Here is an 18,319-nt window from a genome sequence, read left to right on the forward strand (position 1 = left end):
CATTCACTTTGGGGCCCCTCTGAAAGGGGCAGGGCCATTTAGAACACGTTAAGGTCATTGATTAATTCAGTGTGAAGCCATTTGATTTTCCTGATCAGCTAAACCAACTGTGTGCTTTCTTTCCTCATTGATTCCTTGCAGGCAATGGCCCGGTGGAATATGAGGTAATAATAACAAATTTCGCATTGATAAAGCATTTTATGAAGAGAAAAAAACCTCTCTGAGAGTTTACTAGAAAACCTGAACTGGATTCTTCAAATTTTGAAGGATTCTTGCTTCACATTTTTTTTTTTTAATTTTTTAATTTATTTCTAGGAGAGAGAGAGAGACAGCGTGAGCAGGGGAGGCTCAGAAAGAGAAGGAGTCACAGACTCTGAAACAGGCTCCAGGCTCTGAGCTGGCAGTCAGCACAGAGCCCGATGCGGGACTCGAACCCACGAACCGCGAGATCATGACCCAAGCGAAAGTCGGACGCTTAACTGACTAAGCCGCCCAGGCGCCCCTTGCTTCACATTTTTGAAATATTGGAGGCAAAGGAAGAGTGACGTGTGGGATGGGCCTGTGACAGTTGGGCCTTCCATGGCCCACAGACATTGGAAGAAGCGAGGCCCAGCTCACTTGGGAAGGATCCTTCCAGGGGTTAGTAATACGAGTGAGAATCCAGGTTCTCTAGCTGCAGCGTCTTCAGGGACTAGAGTAGATTTCACCGGGAAAATCCTCACATTGGCTTAGGTCATGGTCAATAAGCTTCAACGCCTACACACTAGCAGGTGATGATGGGTAGGAATGAAGTGAGTCCAGTGCAAGCCAACAGGAGATGGTGGGGATTGTGGCAAATGGAGAACAGCTTCTGTCTTCAAGGAGTAGCTGCTACTCAGCGCCAGCTCATTGGTTTTTTAGTTTATCTGATTTTTAAAATGTTTGTTTATTTACTATTATGTTTTTAAGTTTATTTATTTATTTTGAGAGAGACAGAAACTGCATGAGCGAGGGAGGGGAAGAGAGACCGGGAGAGACAGAGAATCCCATGAGGTCTCCTCCCTGTGAGCATAGAGCCAAACAAGGGGCTAGAACTTATAAAACCTGTGAGATCATGAGCTGAGCTGAAACCAAGAGTTGTGCCTATATATATTTATTTATTTATTTTTTTTTTTTTTTTAATTTTTTTTTTAATGTTTTATTTATTTCCAGGAGAGAGAGAGAGAGACAGCGTGAGCAGGGGAGGGTCAGAGAGAGAGAGGGAGTCACAGACTGAAACAGGCTCCAGGCTCTGAGCTGGCAGTCAGCACAGAGCCCGACGCGGGGCTCGAACCCACGAACCGCGAGATCACGACCTAAGCGAAAGTCGGACGCTTAACCGACTAAGCCACCCAGGCGCCCCATATATTTATTTATTTTTTGAGAGAGAGAAAGAGAGTGAGCGAGCTCGTGCAGGTGAGAGTCGGGGAGGGGCAGCGAGAGAGAATCCCAAGCAGGCTGCACGCTGTCAGCATTGCGCCCGATGTGGGGCTCGAACTGACAAACCGTGAGATCATAACCAGGAGTCGGACGCTTAACCGACTAAGCCACCCAGGCGCCCCTGGGTTTTTCTGACTTTTTAAAAGAAGCTGGAAATCTGGCTGCTGATTGGAAATCACGTGACTCTGCTATCTCTCCATCCATCAATTCAGTCAGTGTATTTTGGGCACTTAACCGTGTGCCAAACTTGCTCTGGGTGCTGAGGATAAACTAAACAGAACAGACAAAGCCCTTGTCCTGCTTGGTCCGTTAGAAGCCTGTAGAACAAACAGATCACGCTAGCTGGTCAGCTTCGGTCCACGGATCACCAGTCTGCAGCCTCGGGCTTGGCCTCTGCAGCCCCATCCGGGGTGGGGGGGCCCCTGTAGTGCTACCTTGCCTGTTCCCTGCTGTGTCCCTGAGGGCCCCGTGGAGGCTTCTCCTGGAGTTTCTTGTTCTACTCGTAGGGTGTCCGGGTTCATGGACCCTGAGGCATCTGGTTTGCATTTGCTACAGCTACGTGCTTTACAGGGACCAGAGCTCTCTTCCCACCAGGATTCAGAGCTTAACCTGGCCCCACAGCACCTTGTCTTTTGAATTTCCGATTCTCTTTCTCTCCCTCTCTCTCTCTCTCTCTATATATATATATATAATATATATATTATGTATATATATTTAATGCTTATTTATTTTAGAAAGAGAGAGAGTGCAAGCAGAAGGAGAGGGGCATAGAGAGAGCGAGGCAGAAGATCTGAAGCTGAAAAGGGCTTCGAGCTGACAGCAGAGAGCCGGATGCAGGACTCGAACTCTCGAACCACGAGACTGCGACCTGAGCTGAACTCGAATGCTTAATCGACTGAGCCACCCGAACACCCCTCCTGTCCGATATTCTGTTGCCCACCGGCCACAAACCGCTGATGACGTATGGGCTCACCTTGCCAAAAACGTGCCTTTCGGCAGACTTCAGCAGGCACTATGGGCACATTTATCAGCTTCGCCAAGGAATTCCATTCTAAAGCTTGAGAAAGTCCACGCGCGCTTAATTTTGCTCTTTTGTCCACGGGCATCAAAGGACCCAGTTTTCAGATGCAAGGGGTCCGTCACACCTGGGCTGGCACCAAAAAGCAAAAATCGCAAACAAAACAACAACACAAAGAGCCTCTCTTATAACATGGGCGCAGAATCCTAAGTGGGAGACTTTCGAACGTAACAGCCACACCTCTGACCCGACACCACCTCCCTAAGGATCCAGGAGGCCTCCTTTCTTTGCCCCAAGAGGGAGCGCTGTGGCCTTACTGACCTCAGTGTTTTCCCTCCGGCTGACTTCTCGGCCTCCCTAGACATGTCCTTAAGAACAAAAATTGCCCCTTCTTCTCCTTCCTGGGAGGTTCTTGGTCTCATGTCCCAGGACCCAAACGCTGTTCCCCAAACCCTTCCCCCAGGGCCACGAGGGATGCATCCGACGAGGCTCCTCAAGACCCACCCTGGGGCACGTGAGCATTCCTTCCAAGCCTCTTCTACCTGGAGATATGAAGGCACCTGAGAAGGTCAAGTGCAAAGGTGATTCTTAGCAGAGGCGGGCATGGTGGGGTGCTTTGGATCGTGTCTGAGCAAAGTGAAAGTCAGAGAAGCAGTGGAGGGAGGAGACGTGTGGATGGACGAGGAGGCTGGCAGATGACAGGTGAGGAAGCTGCCTCAGGAAGATTAAAGGTCATCTTCAAGGGCACACAGAAGGACCCAGGACTGTTCTCCAGGGTTCCTGCCTTCTAATCGCAAACCCCAGCCCTCCGCGGTGGGAGCCCCACCCCTGCCTGGACCCCTTGCCCCGCGTGAACACCAAAGACAGGCAGGAATGTTCTGGGCTTTCTCTGAGGCCTCGGGTCCCGGGCAATGTGACCTAGCTCCAGGGAAACAATGGGAAGGTCAGTTTTTGGCACTAAAATCTCAGAGGCGTGGCCCGAGGCGACCCGGAAGGTCAGCACCAGGGAAGGAGAGAAAAGAAACAGCTGCATTCAGGGGCGCCTGGGTGGCTTAGTCGGTTAAGCGTCCGACTTTCGCTTAGGTCATGATCTCGCGGTTCATGGGTTCGAGCCCTGCATCGGGCTCTGTGCTGACTGCCAGCTCAGAGCCTGGAGCCTATTTCAGAGTCTGAAACTCCCTCTCTCTCTGACCCTCCCCTGCTCACGCTGTCTCTCTCTCTCTCCTAGAAATAAATAAAACATTAAAAAAAATTAAAAAAAAAAAAAAAAAAAAAGAAACAGCTGCATTCAGCTCCTCAGACAAGGAGGAGGCAGGGCTCGACCTCTTTCCTGACATTTGCGAAGCCAGGTAGCTGTGGTCAGACCTCAAGAATGTCAGTGTTGGGGCGCCTGGGTGGCTCAAGCGGTTAAGCGTCCGACTCTTGACTTCGGCTCAGGTCATGATCTTGGAGTTCGTGGGTTCGAGCCCCACATCGGGCTCTGCACTGCCAGTGTGGAGCCTGCCTGGGAGTTAAGACAAAAAGTGTCAGTGTTTCTGGATGGGGTCCGGGTGGGGCTCTTCCTCCCCACAGAGCTCGCTGGGCCAGGCCTGTCCAAACTCCAGCCACTGCTGTCCTGGTCTTGCTGCTGCTTTAAAAGTGAAATTCGGTTCCCAGACCTGCAGTGTGAGCACGGCTGAGTCCCAGTCTGGGAAATACTTTTCTCTCTTCACAGAACTTTCTGTTTCTTTTTTCTGTGCCTCGTACATTCGTATTCTCTGGTTTTAAGCGACAGAAACCCTTTCAGACTGGCCTAAGCAGAACAGTGCTCAATATTAATTTAAAAAGTTTAAGGTGTAGAATGATGTCTTCAGGAATGGCTGGATCCAGTCTCCTTCAGGGTGACAGTGGCTAAGAAGATGTTAACAGAAATCTTTTCTCCGTCTCTTGTCGCTTTTTTCCTGTCTCCTGATTTCATCCTCAGTCTAGTCCTCCCTGAATATGGATAAAGATCCATTAGTCACTCTGGGTTTACGTCGTACCATTGTTGGAATCCCAGTACAGTGATAGAACCAAACATCTAGATTCTTCTCTTCAGTGGGCAACTTGGATCGTATGACCACCCCCAAATCAGTGATGGGAACCAAGCTCCCATTGGCTGAGCTTTGATGAGTCCATCCTTGGATTCGTAGAGTTGAGTCCGCCATGTCTACGTCGGGTATAAATTGGGAAAATGGATGCTACGGGCACAAATGTTAGATTCTAAACTCGCCTGTCCTTTCTACCACTGTATTTCCAGCGCTGAGCAAAACGTCAGAGGCACAGTATGTGCTCAATAAATGTTTCCTGAATAAAGTCATGTGCTCCCAACACACCCTCTTCCTCCTCTGGCATAAATGCCGGGCAGACTGTTGTGTACATTCTCTCTCCTGTGTGTCCTTCTGCTTGGCCGCACTGCGTCTGAGTCACCGTTTATATTCCGGCCACCGAGCACCGTGCCAGGCAGTGGCAGGTAGTCGGTAAATATTTAATGTAAATGGAGGAAAAAGGAAAGAAAGTCCCTAGAGATGGGGAAGTAATGCTAACAGTGTTAGACGGATGATGATAGTTTGTGAGCTTGAATGAGCTACGGAGGGGGAGTCTGGGGAAGTCCAAGGCCAGAAGTCATCTGCCTCTGGGGTGCGTGTTGCAAAAGCAGGGTCCCCCTCCTGCACTTGCTGAGGGTGAGGGCAGCCCCGCTAGCACATCAGCGGAGCAGGCTGGTGGACAGAGTGCTCCGGAGAAGGGGTCCAGCAGTCCCGGTGCCCAAGCGGAGCTGCGTGTCCTGGGCAACTGAGGCGGCGCTGGATACGGGGCACTCCCAGTGAGTGTGCCGCTGCGTGCTTAGCGTTCGCTAACGAACTGGATTGAGCACTTCGGCATGTGTCTCCGTGACCCAGAAGGTAGGCACTATTACTAGGGACCTCGTCATTACAGATGAAGAACACTGTTAGATGTCACTCAGAGTCACATTTGAGCCTAGGCAGGTGACCCCTGTGGCTGGCACGACTCATCACCAGGCTGTATGACTCCCTGAAAGGCAAGGAACAGGAAGGGAAAGGAAAGAAGGCTCAGAGGAGCTCTGAGGCTAAGGGAGACATGGTGAGGCTACTTCTTGGTGCTGTGCCCTCAGGCAAGTGGCTTCTCCAAAACGTCATTTCCTGTTCTGCAAAAAAGGTATAAAAGAATAGAGGACCCCCGAGGGAAGAAGGAAGGCCTGAGCAAGACTGTGAACTTGGATTTGGGAGACCTCAACTCAAATCCTGGGTTCACTCCGTGGAGTGAAAAAGCCTGGTTCTGGGGCACTTGGGTGACTCAGTCGGTTGGGCATCCGACTTCGGCTCAGGTCATGATCTCGCAGTTCGTGGGTTCAAGCCCCACATCGGGCTCTGTGCTGACAGCTAGCTCAGAGCCTGGAGCCTGCCTCAGATTCTGTGTCCCCCTCTCTATCTGACCCGCCCCTGCTCATGCTGTCTCTCTCTCTCTCTCAGAAATAAATAAGACATTTAAAAAAAAAAAAAAAAAGCCTGGTTCTGGGGCTAAGTCAGGATGGGCTCAGTTATGCCTCGGTCACAAATAGGACACAGCGCCCAGAGGGAGGGAAGAGCCAAGTGCTGTTTTTCACATTTGCTGTGTGTCCATCATGGCTCTGCTGAAGCTCTGCTTCCTACCTCCCAGGACACCAGGAGCCTGGATTTGCCACTGCACAGGGGAAGTCGCAAGTTGTACTCTGGCTGTCACACCTCCCGTTGCAAGGGACACCCTTCCCTTGTGCTCACACTGTATGTCCACAGTGAGTCACAGGTCACACCTGACTCCAAAAGGGCAGGGGGGTATGACTTCTACATGGGCCTGTAGGAGAGAGAACCAGAAACACAGAAACACGGCTGCCTTCTCGGATCCCAGGATCCCTGTGACCTTGAGAAGGCCCCCTTCCCCTGCTGGGCCTCAGTCTCCCCTTGTGTGAGATGAGGTCCCATCACGGGGCACCTGGGCGGCTCAGTTGGTTCAGCGGCCGACTTCGGCTCAGGTCACCATCTCACGGTTTGTGAGTTTGAGCCCCATGTTGGGCTCCGTGCTGTCAGCGCAGAGCCTGCTTCAGATGCTCTATCCCCAACTCTCTCCGCCCCTCCCCTGCTCATTCTCTCTCACTTTCTCTTAAAAATAAATATTGAAAGAAGAAAAAGAAAAAAAAAGAAAGATGAGGCCAATCACCTGAAACTCTTGTTTCAAGCACTGAATGTCACCTGTGAAAAAAAGCACCTTTTTAAGATGTAAAGTTGGTGCTCGGGTGATTTTTTTTTCCTTCTTTTTATTGCCCCCTCCCCCTCCCTGCTGCATTTTTTCCCCACCAGCAGCGAAACCCTCACCCCCTCTGCTCTCCCACACCCCACAGAAAACAGCTCGCAAACGTTCCTCCTCTCCCCCAGGGCCGGGGCTTTTACGCAGGCAGGTAGTACATTTTTATTTCCTTGCAAGAGCAAGGCCTAAAAATAGATAAAGTGCAGGGCACAAACGATAACCATTCGATGTATTGACCCAGTCACGAGTTTATCTTGGTGAAATTCAAATTCCCTCTTTATTTCCGAAAGCAAGAGCGCCTTCAATGGGCAGTTACGGACACATTACCGGGGCCATTTGGCAATAAAATGTGACTGACTTCATTATAGAGTATGGGGACAAGAAAGGGCTGGTCTTAAATCACAGGCCGGCCGACCAGGATGCATTTGGCACCGGTCTATGCAGACAGATCCTGTTGGGCGGGAAACCGCGTGGCAGAAAGGGAGGCTCTGTGAAAATACAGAATTACTCTGAGTCCTTTTGTTTAGCTCCGTGCAAAAGGTAACTTATGTGGACCGTGGAGTGAGCCACGAGGTTCTCTCTGGGGCCCACCAGCGCCTGTTGCTGCCTCGTTCTGCCTTCAAGGCTTTCCATCTCTCAGAGGTATCGAGGCAGAGGGCCTCCCCGTCGCTTCCAGCAGGTCGATTATGGGGAGATGCTTCTATTGGAAGGATCCCCCAAGGCTGTGTTTTCCTTTAGTTGTGCTTTTTGAAAGGAAGAAGGCAAAACGCTGTACAGGCACACCTGGTAGATATCATAGGTTCGGTTCCAGAACGCTGCTATAAAGCAAATAGTGCAATAAAGTGAGTCACACGGCTCTTTTGGCTTCCCCGTGCACAGAAAACATTTAGACTATCTTGTAGTCTGTTGTTTTTTAAATTTTTAAATGTTTTTATTCATTTTGTGAGGGAGCTTGAGCTAGGGAGGGGCAGAAAGAGAGAGAGAGAGGGAGACACAGACTCCAAAGCAGGCTCTAGGCTCTGAGCTGTCAGCACAGAGCCGGATGCAGGGCTCAGACTCCTGGACTGCAAGATCATGACCTGAGCTGAAGTCGGATGCTTAACTGACTGAGCCACCCAGGCACCCTGATATACTGTAGTCTATTAAAGTGTGCAATAGTATTATGTCTAAAAAAAAAAAAAAAGACTATGTCTGTATCCTAGCGAGAAAAAGATGTTGTTGCTAAAGAATCCGCACCATTATCTGAACTTGTGACACACTGCAATCGATGATCGCTGGTCACCCTAACAAATATAATAAGAACAAAAGAGGTTGGAGTTGAGAATTATGGAGGTGAGACCCAGAGACCCGAAGTGAGCAGGCACTGTGGGAAAATGGCACCGATAGATGCTCGACGCAGGATTGCCACAAACCTTTGTAAAAGTTTATAGAAATGGCAGTATCGATGATGTGCAGTAAAACGAGGGATGTTTGTATTTGCAGTTCGTTCCCCCAGTCTCTCCTCGCCGGTCTCGTCCTCATAAACGGCAGTGTACGCACTCTGCGAAACCGGTACCCACCTGTGATTTCTTTGCTGCTGTCGCATCTGCCGGGTTTTTTGTTTGTTTGCTTTTTTTCCCAGAGAAAGAATCAGCTGCCATTTTTGTTCCTCATTCCTGTTTGGCATAGTTAAGCTCTTCATTCTCTGTGCAGGGCACCTGGGTGGCTCTGTCAGTTAAGTGTCAGACTTCAGCTCAGCTCATGGTGTCACGGTTTGTGAGCTAGAGCCCCGCGTCGAGCTCTGTGCTAACAGCGCAGAGCCTGCTTCGGATCCTCTGCCTCCTCTCTGTCTGCCCCTCCCCTGCGCACTCTCTTTTAAAAATAAACATAATGGGGCGCCTGGGTGGCTTAGTCGATTAGGCGTCCGACTTTCACTTAGGTCATGATCTCGCGGTTCGTGGGTTTGAGCCCCACGTCGGGCTCTATGCTGACTGCCAGCTCAGAGCCTGGAGCCTGTTTCGGTCTGTGACTCCCTCTCTCTCTGACCCTCCCCTGCTCACGCTGTCTCTCTCTCTCTCCTAGAAATAAATTAAAAAAAAAAACATTAAAAAAAATAATAAAAAAAATTAAATAAATAAAAATAAACATTTAGGGGTGCCTGGTGGCTCAGCCGGTTAAGCATCCGACTTCGGCTTGGGTCATGATCTCGCGGTTCATGGGTTCAAGCCCCGCGTCGGACTCTGTGCTGACAGCTCAGAGCCTGGAGCCTGCTTCGGATTCTGTGTCTCCCTCTTTGTCTGTTCCTCCCCCCTCTCACACTCTGTCTCTCATTCTCTCAAAAATAAATAAACTTTAAAAAAATTAGTAAATAAATGTTAAGAAAAAGACCTTAGTTCCCTGCATCCTCCCCCTGTTGGATGCTGTTACTCCCCTTGCCTGGGTGAGGAGCCCGAGACTCAAGCAGCAGCAGCAACAGCAGTGAGCGCCAGTCCTTGATGCCTTACGCGCCCTCCAGGAGCCAGGCGTGTGCGTGACACTTTCAGCACACTGAGTGTTCCTGAGGAATGTCCTGGTGTCATCCCATCTTGCAGAAGAGGCCATTGATGCCTGAGAGGGTGAAGGGACTTGTTCTGGGTCAAACAGCTTCTTGGTGGCAGAGCTGGTCTTAAAACTCTGGGCTCCTCCTCGCATTCCGTAGACGGTGGTGAGATGCAGGAGCTGAAGTTTCCTCCAAATCAGGAGCCTTTCCCACCCCCTTGCCTCGCCTGTCAACGACAGCGAGTTCCAGTGCCTGTTCCCCGCGTTCCTCGTCATACATTTTGCCAGGGGGGCTCCAGGCCGTTCACACCCGGTGTCTCGTTTCTCACTCACCTTCCGTCTGCCTCTCCTGCACTCAGACACCCAGCTCTGGGCCAATCTCATTAAACTGGCTTTAATTACTTATGTGACGGCGAGGAGAGACTTCTCCTGTGCTCCTCCGCCACAGCCGTTATTGATCGGCTGCCGAGACATTTCTGTTAGACAGCAGATTAGAAAAGGTTAGTTTCCCTAATTCTTCACCGCTCTTCCTGGTGGTAATTGCTTCCCAAGTGCAGTGTCCTCCCGAACAAGAGGTGTCTTGCATTGGTTTTTCCACCTTCACTTGCTTTTGAAGTCAGGTTTAGCATAGTTGGGAAATCTGTCATGGTCACCATTTCTCGGGGCGGAAAGCACACCTGAGATGCCATGGTGAAGGTGGCCTTGCTTTGTGAACTCTCGAGGTTATGTGTTGAGTCTATCTGCTGTTTCTTCTGCCCGCCCCGAGGGTGGGGGGTCACATGTGGTTTTCCCAGTGCCTGGGACATATATGCTTTTATCTCACAAAGGATCAGGTGATTCCTGAAGTCTTCCCAATCTCGAGATTCCTTGATAATCCCTGGCAGGATGGTGTTGCCTCTCGAGTAGCTGTCTTTTTGACTTCTTTCTAAGTGTCTGTTCCCCATTTGGCTATTGATGCCCTTCCACTCTCTGAACACTGACCAACATGATTCATATGTAAAGAGCAAGTGACCAGGCTGATGGGTAGGGTCTAGAAACCATTACCCATTACAGTGATGGATGGAACTGAGGTTATTGACATGCGAAGACAGAGACTCATTCTTACCCCTGGGAGATAGGAGATAGAGCCCTCAAAACAGACACACCAGCATGCGGAAGAGGGAGCCATTGAGTTCCAACATGGCCCCAGAGGTCAGAAGCCCAATGAATGGGAAAAGAAGGGGGTTGAGGGGCCCATTTTGTGTTCTCTTGGGAAATAACATTACTGCTCAGCTCTTAGAAAAGACAGAGTTGGTATGTGGTGCTGTGGGCGCCTCGATTCCCGGAATGTTCACACTGAGGCTGCTCGCCTTGCTTTCTGAGCCTTGGTTCAGTGATCTTCCTTGGAAGAATTCCAAAGAGCAGGGCTTGCGAACTCCCAGTGCTGTTGTGGGCCAGGCATGGAACTGAATAGGCCAGATGCGGACAGGGGTCAACTGGAGGACATCTTGCCATGATACGGACCTTCAGCTAGTGGCTGTAGGTAGGCAGCATGGGCTCCCTATCGCCCCGTGTCAGGGATTTTTCCAAAGCCAGGAATTTAGGCCTTTATGTAAAGTCTCCCACATTAAAACATGTCAACTCAAGTTAAACCAAGTACATTGGGACACCAGGACCCTTCATCTCTGAGTCACTGATGGAGCATCTCCATGATGCACCTGTTGGTAAGACAGTGGTGTAACTAGTTGATGGTGACCCTGTTCTGTGGATTCCCAGTGGGAGAACCCTGCAGTGGGATGGATTGTCCTTTTTGGACCAAGATGGAGACGCCCATTCATGATGCCTCAGCCCACCAGTGATCGTTTTTGTTCGCTTCTGTCCTATTTTAATCTTGGTAGTTTAAGGACCTAGAAGGTCTCCTGATCAGATATGCAGATGATACAAAACTGAGTCTGATAGTTTTTGAGAGGCACGATGCAGTCAGGACTCAGGACCATCTCATCAAACGAGAAAGCTTGAGAGACCCTGCGCAGGTGGAAACTGAGTCGGGGCTAAGGCGAAGTCTTATGTTTGGACTTTGCACGAATTGTCTTTTCACTGAATCAGAAGAAAAACCCACTCGGAATGTGTATATGTCGAAGGAGGGCGGTGGGGGTGGGGTGAATAGGTTCCAGGATGATTTGTTTGACCACAAAATGCATATAGCCAGCAATTTGATAAAGATGATAAAAAAGCTGAGGACAAAAATATATAGATGGTCATCCATTCATCATTTCTTACTGAGCATTTTCTCTGTGCCAACAGACATGCTACATGTAGGGAATAAAGAGAGGAATGTGACTAGGGCCCTGCTCTGGAGGCTTGCCCAGCAACTGTTTTTTCTTTAATTTTTTTAATGTTTACTTTTGAGAGAGAGAGAGAGAGAGCGCAAGCAAGGGAGGAGCAGAGAGAGGGGGACACAGAATCTGAAGCAGGCGCCAGGCTCCAAGCTGTCACCACAGAGCCCAACATGGGGCTCGATCTCATAAACCCCGAGATCATGACTTGAACTGAAGTCAGACACTTAACCAACTGAGCCACCCAAGGGCCCTGAGCTGGTTTTTTTTTTTTTTAATCAAGGTATAATTGATATATAACATTATATTAGTTTCAGGTGCACAATATGATTCGATATTTGCGGGCATGGTATAATGATCACTACCCTAAGTTAAGTTCACATTCATCCTGATGCCTAGTTACAAAAATTCTTGTTTCTCTTGTGAGGAGGACCTTTAACGAAATGAGGTTTTGAAAGAAGAATAGGAGTTTTTCGTGTGAAAAATGGAGAGTACAATTGCAGGGGTGGCAGTGGTAGGCATTTGGGCTTCTTGCCACTGGTATTTGGCATTGGCTTTAACGAGATTCCTGGCATCTCTCAGGCTTTGTGCTTTGCATGAGGTTGACTCCACTCCCTAACCTCAGGGTGGAATGGTGCAGACAGTCAGGGCATTCTGTCTTTTAGCCACCCAGGTTAGACCAGTTAGGGATAAGGAGATAACTTTTGGGTACTCTTCGGGTTGATAGGGCATTTCACCATCTGACTGGCTGGTTGCCAACAAGAGAGATCATAGATGTAGGAACTCACTGCATCTGGGTGGTGAGTTTATAGGACGGAAGTATGGAATCAATATCAAGGAATCAAAGACAAGAAACCAATCAGGAGAAATTCTGCCCCACACTGTCGTTGGAACCTTCCACCAAATGGTGCTTGAAGTATCACCCGTGAACCGTGTGGTCACACAAACCTGTCAGTTCACTTTCACTTTTCTTCTGTCATTTTGAGTTGAATCATCCATTTGTTTCAAACCATGGGAATCCAGTGTGACTTTATTTCCCTGGGTGGTCATGGGAAAGAAAGGATGTTCTGGGTGGAGGAACAGCATGTGTGGAACACAGAGGCGCAGGGAGTGCCGTGTGCTCCTGAGATCCGACTGGTGTGAGCACTGGCTGCGCAGAGGATGCTGTGGGTGATGCAGGTGGAGAGGGAAGAGACTACATTATGGAGAGCCTTGGGGACCCTCTCGTTTCCACTGTTCTTGCTGCTTGTCATAACTGAGCTGCTAACTACAGCTTTTTTTTGTTTTAAACACTTATTTATTTGAGAGAGACAGAGCGTGAGTGGGGGAGGGACAGAGAGAGAGGGAGACCCAGAATCTGAAGCAGGCTCCAGGCTCTGAGCTGTCAGCACAGGGCCCAACGCGGGGCTCAAACTCCCTGACCGCAAGATCATGACCTGCGCCAAGGCCAGACGCTTAACCGACTGAGCCACCCAGGCACCCCGCCAACCACAGCTTTTAATTGCACAAAGCCCCGATCCCTTGTGTGAAGCTTTCATGATTATTGTTCAGAATGTAGCCAGTGCTTTGACATTTATTTACTTGTTCTGTCCTTCCCGTGACACGGTGAAGTTTGCGAGTGTATCCGTTTTGTGGAAACACCGGCAGAAGCAGAGAGATGTAGCAGGTAGCTTGAGATTACTTGGTGAAGGATCCCAGCTCCGCAGCATCCAGGGACCCATTGCCGGGGGAGCGAGCAGCCCTCTGGCCGCAGGGAAGCGGGAGGGCATAGAAGAGATGGAGACATCACATCAGCCTGGGCTGATTGGGATAACTTTTCTGGCTTCGGGGATGCTTCTGGGTTCAGATTCCACTCCCAAGTCTTGAGACTTAACCTTCAACCTTCACTGTCCCTGCGGATCCAAATAACAGTACTTTCTTCCCAAAGCCAAGTACGGCATTGGCAGTCATCCACTGGTGAGGACAGCTGGGCCCAGCAGGGCAAGACGCTCAGCACAAACAAGAAATAAAAGCCCGATTCTGGACACCCAGGAGGCCCCCGGGGAACTTCTCCAGGAAACAGCTGGGAGTCAGTTGGACGGCCTGAGGCCATCATCATTTGCGTAGGAAGGAAGAGTATAATCTCATTTTGTAGACTTGGGCTGATGAGGTTGGGGATTTCAAAGTTACATATATTTCATTGTCTTTTTAGGGAGGAAAGAAAAAGAAGTCTGCAGAAATTTTCTGCCAGGGATTTGTGCATTTGTGTGTAAAGACGAGCAGGGCCACAGCCACCTATCTCTTGAGTGACAATACGGAGTCTACTGGAAAGATCACCGCCGTGGTAGGGAGCTCGGGTGCCTGTTCCTAAGAAAAGACACAGTAATAAAATCCTCCCAAGGTTTTATCTACAGTATTAAAAAGGAAAAGGAAATAAAGAAGCCCTCTTTGAATTCCCAAGACTCGCCAACCTCCTTCCCGCCTCAAGGCCCGTGCGCCTGGCGCTCACTTCTTCGCCATAGAACATTCTCCTTGTTCCGTTTTCCAGGCCTCCCGTTGGCCAGCCTCCCTTTGTCCCTGGGGCCTGAGTTGAAATGTCACCGCATCAGAGAAGGCTTCTCTGATCTGGATAAGGCACATTTTTCTTCTGTTTGCTTGAACGACGCTCTCCGTTCCTCCTTGATGCTTCTTACCTTGGCAGTGAGTAAGGAAGGCAGGTTTATGCTCTTTCTTCCCGGCGAAACTAGAAGTTCTGTAAGGGCAGTTTCTGCGTCGCCCCGCTCACCACTCCAGCCCCAGCTCACACTGCGGGTGATCGATGGTGAGATGGTGATTATTTTTGCCAAACCCGTCAAGTTGTCCCTTCTGACTCCAAATAGGGTGTGTTTGCCACTGTTGATTGCTTGGCTCATGAAGTCTGCATGTGGAGATCAGAAGCACATCGTGTAGGGCCCGGTGGGGACAGTGGCCAGTGGGAGCCCAGACCTTGACCCAGAGGGTACAGATGCCAGTGTATCAACGGTTTGCCTGCCTCACAAGCCAAGTGGATCCAATGTGGGCAGGTCTTGTACTTTTGTTAGGAAAGTTTTTTAAATTTATTTCTTTATTTTGAGACAGAGAAAGAGGGGGGGGGAGGGACAGAGACAGGGGAGAGAGAGAGAGAATCCCAAGCAGGCTCTGCACTGTCAGCACAGAATCCGATGCAGGGCTCGATCCCATGAACCAGGAGATGATGACCTGAGCTGAAATCAAGAGTCAGACGCACCCCGGGAAAGATTTGAAGCCTTGATTTTATAGATTCCTTTCCAATTCTTTAATGTTAATGACATTTTTCAAAAGTAAATGCTTCCCGGGGCACCTGGGTGGCTCAGTCGGGTGGGTGTCTGACTTTGGCTCAGGTCATGATCTCACAGTCGGGGTTTGAGCCCCGCGTCAGGTTCTGTGCTGACAGCTCAGAGACTGGAGTCTGTTTTGGATTCTGTGTCTCCCTCTCTGTCTGCCCCTCCCCCACTCATGCTCTGTCTCTCTCTGTCTCAAAAATAAATAAAATAAATAAAATAAAAAAAGTAAACGTTTCTCTTGGCCAAGACGGTCCCAGGTTGGAGCTGGACGTGGCCCCTCGGCCATGGGTGGTCTCTGGCGAGAGGCTCAGCGACACCACCTTGGGGCACAGCTCGGGCTGCACGGAGAGGAGAGACTTCCAGCCTCTGTGCCACTTTAAACATGCTCATTGAGGCAAAACAGGGCAGCCGGAATGATGAAGGGTCTGAAACCATGCCATGGAAGGGGCTGTGGCCCAAAATGCAGATCGGTGATGTGACTTTTCAGCTTTGCTGCCCTGGCCCTCCAGCTGTGGTACTGGTCTGATTTATCAGACAGGGATCTGGCCCCCAAAGTGCTGAGGAATTATGACTGCAAACATGTGGATGGTACGTAGGTAATGAGGGCGATTATTAACAAATACATGGGTGGTTATGCACCCACATGGATGTGGTCCTTCCTCCAAGCAGACCCCTCAGGAGGTCATGGCTTTATTCTAATTATGTGGCAGTTTCCCAGCAATTCTGGAAGTGCTTTTTGGAAATTGCCATCAGAGCCCGAACATAATTTTTAAATATCCTCAATTGTGACAGATCTCCAGATTTGATTCTCTGAAATAGCCAAGAATTATTTGGAACTAAGTCTGGTGAATTAGTTGATGATTAAGCTGAATAAGACTGTTGAGGACCACCGTGATGTGCAATCAAGCCTTAACCAGAACATGGCCAGTGGGGGAGAGAGAGAACAGAGAACCAGGTGGAACCTCACTTAGTCAGGGTAGGATATGGGTGTGGGGTGTCCTGACTTCTCCAAAATTCTCAAGCCGGAGGTGTTAAATCCAAAAGGTAAAGCAGAAACAGACATGGTTTAGAAGGCCCAGTGTAAGCTGGGATTTATAGAATGAACCGGAATATTGAAGTCCGGTCATCCTGTTTCATGGGCTGCAGGGTTTGCTTGGGGCCATGGAGAGTACAGGCAAACTCTGGTAAAAAGATTTGTAAGAGTGATGTACCAGGGAGCCTGAGTGGCTCAGTCGGTTGAGCATCCGGCTTCAGCTCAGGTCATGATCTTGCAGTTCATGACTTGAACCTGCTTCGTATTCTCTGTATCCCTTTCTCTGCCTCTCTCTCTCTCTCTCTCTCTCTCTCTGTCTCCCTCAAAAATAAATAAGAACATTAAGAAAAAGAGTGATGTACATATGGTACAGAATAGGGGCTTAGGAGAAACCTCCAGTTCTGTGGGGAGAATGGAGCATGAAGCAGGTTGACCAGATGGATGAATGTACTTCTCGAGGCAGAAGCTCTACCCTTAGTGAATTCTTTACTGAGTCCTTCACAGCCCAAGCGGTCTGCTCTCTGGCTCTATCTGCATCATCATCTTACCACTCTCCCCCTTGCTCTCTGAGCTTCCGTCAGAAAAGCCAGCCAGGGGCTTTCTTTCTGTTCTTTGAACACATCTCCTTCATTTCTGCATTGGGGCCTGTGCTCTTGGCTTCCATGCTTCGTGGGGTACACTTCCTTTGGACTTCCACTTGACTGGCTCTTTCTCACATTAAGTCTCAACTCAGATGGTAACATCTCAGAGAGGCCTTCCCCGACCATTCAGATCAAAGTAGTTTCCCACTCCCCTGCTGTTACTTTCAACACAATACCCTATTTTGTGTCTTTCATAGCATATCCAACCTCACCTTGTTTATTGGCTCACTTAGTTACTATCTACCTACCAGCACTAGAATGCAATTCAGTGAGGGCAAGGTCTTTGTTCTCTCTTTGATCCTCCGAGCTGTAACGGTACATGACTAATGACAGGTGCTCAATCTATATCTGCAGTACGAATCAACAAAATGAATGATAGCTTGGTCCATCAGATGAATTAGCCCCTTTAGTGTGTGGGGGGGGGAGGGGCGGGTCAAAGGACTCAGGGAATGTATAGAATCCCACCCACCACCTCACCTGGTCCCACAGTTATTGAGTAGCAAGTTTTAGATCATTGGGGTTGTCCCAGTTGCTGGGCTTTATCTTTTTTTTAAAAATTTTTAAACATTTATTTACTTTTGAGAGACCAGGAGAGACAGAGCATGAGTGGGGGAGGAGCAGAGAGAGAGGGAGACACGGAACCCAAAGCAAGCTCCAGGCTCCAAGCTGCCAGCACAGAGCCCAATATGGAGTTTGAACACACAGACCTGGAGATCATGACCTGAGCCCAAGTCAGACGCTTAACCGACTGAGCCACCCAGGCACCCCACAATTGCTGGGCTTTAGAATTCAGTAGTATGATGGGTCTGGGGGCCCCAAACTTAGGGACTAGGGGAGGAGAAGCAGGAGCTGATGAAGTGTCTATCACAAAACGAACAATAGAAAAAGTGGATCCTGAAAAATCTGGCCAGTAGGAGAATTCCAGAAAGCAGGGAGTCCCCAACCAGTGAACACATTCCAAATGTTTGTTGGGCAGTTTGTCACACAGGGTTGTAACTACCCGTCTTACCGGATTGGTCTCCTCTGCCATTCCATATCCTTTCTCAAAGAGCAGTGAAAGAGCTTTTCATTATTCTGGGCTGACTTATTCTTTGAAACAATTTGTGTTCTCCATAGAATTCATACTGTGGAGCCTTCCTTTTATATTAGAATTTACCGTGATGTGCGACCTCTACCTTGTCTCCTCTTTAACCTCTGTAGGAACTGGAGAGCATTTTCCTTTATCTTAAAAATTAAATAAATAGGGACACCTGGGTGGCTTAGTCAGTTGAACATCAGACTCTTGCTTTCAGCTCAGGTCTTGATCTCCTGGTCATAGGATCGAGCCCCGAGTTGAACTCACCCCTGAGCGCGGAGCCTGCTTAAGTCTCTCTCCTCCTCTCCTTATGCCCCTCTCTCCCACTTGAACATGTGCTCTCTCTCTTTCCCTTTCTGTCTAAAATTAAAAAGATTTAAGTAAATAAACCAAGCAGCTCAGCAAACAGTCCACGTTATTAACACAAAGTGGCAACAACAACCATAACCGTGACACTAATAACGAAGTCTGTAAAGCAGAGTCTGGGCGAACCCCCAACCGTGTCTTTTCTGAGCCATTGTATTCTCACGCCTGGGGCGCTCTCAGGCATTGAGGCAGGCCAGGCAATGGAAAACGTGGCACAAAGATAGGGATCTAGAGAGTTATGGTGACTCTTCCAACA

General features: G+C 49.3%; 1 protein-coding gene across 1 annotated transcript in view; it reads left to right on the forward strand.

The window, feature by feature from the left end:
• The window catches only part of HS3ST4 (heparan sulfate-glucosamine 3-sulfotransferase 4), a 401,491-nt gene that overhangs the window by 226,477 nt on the left and 156,695 nt on the right, over positions 1-18,319 (forward strand). The window lies entirely within an intron of this gene.

The sequence above is a fragment of the Hyaena hyaena genome, unplaced genomic scaffold, assembly GCF_003009895.1.
Source record: "Hyaena hyaena isolate Hyena2069 unplaced genomic scaffold, ASM300989v1 scaffold_88, whole genome shotgun sequence".
In the NCBI taxonomy this organism is placed as follows: domain Eukaryota; kingdom Metazoa; phylum Chordata; class Mammalia; order Carnivora; family Hyaenidae; genus Hyaena; species Hyaena hyaena.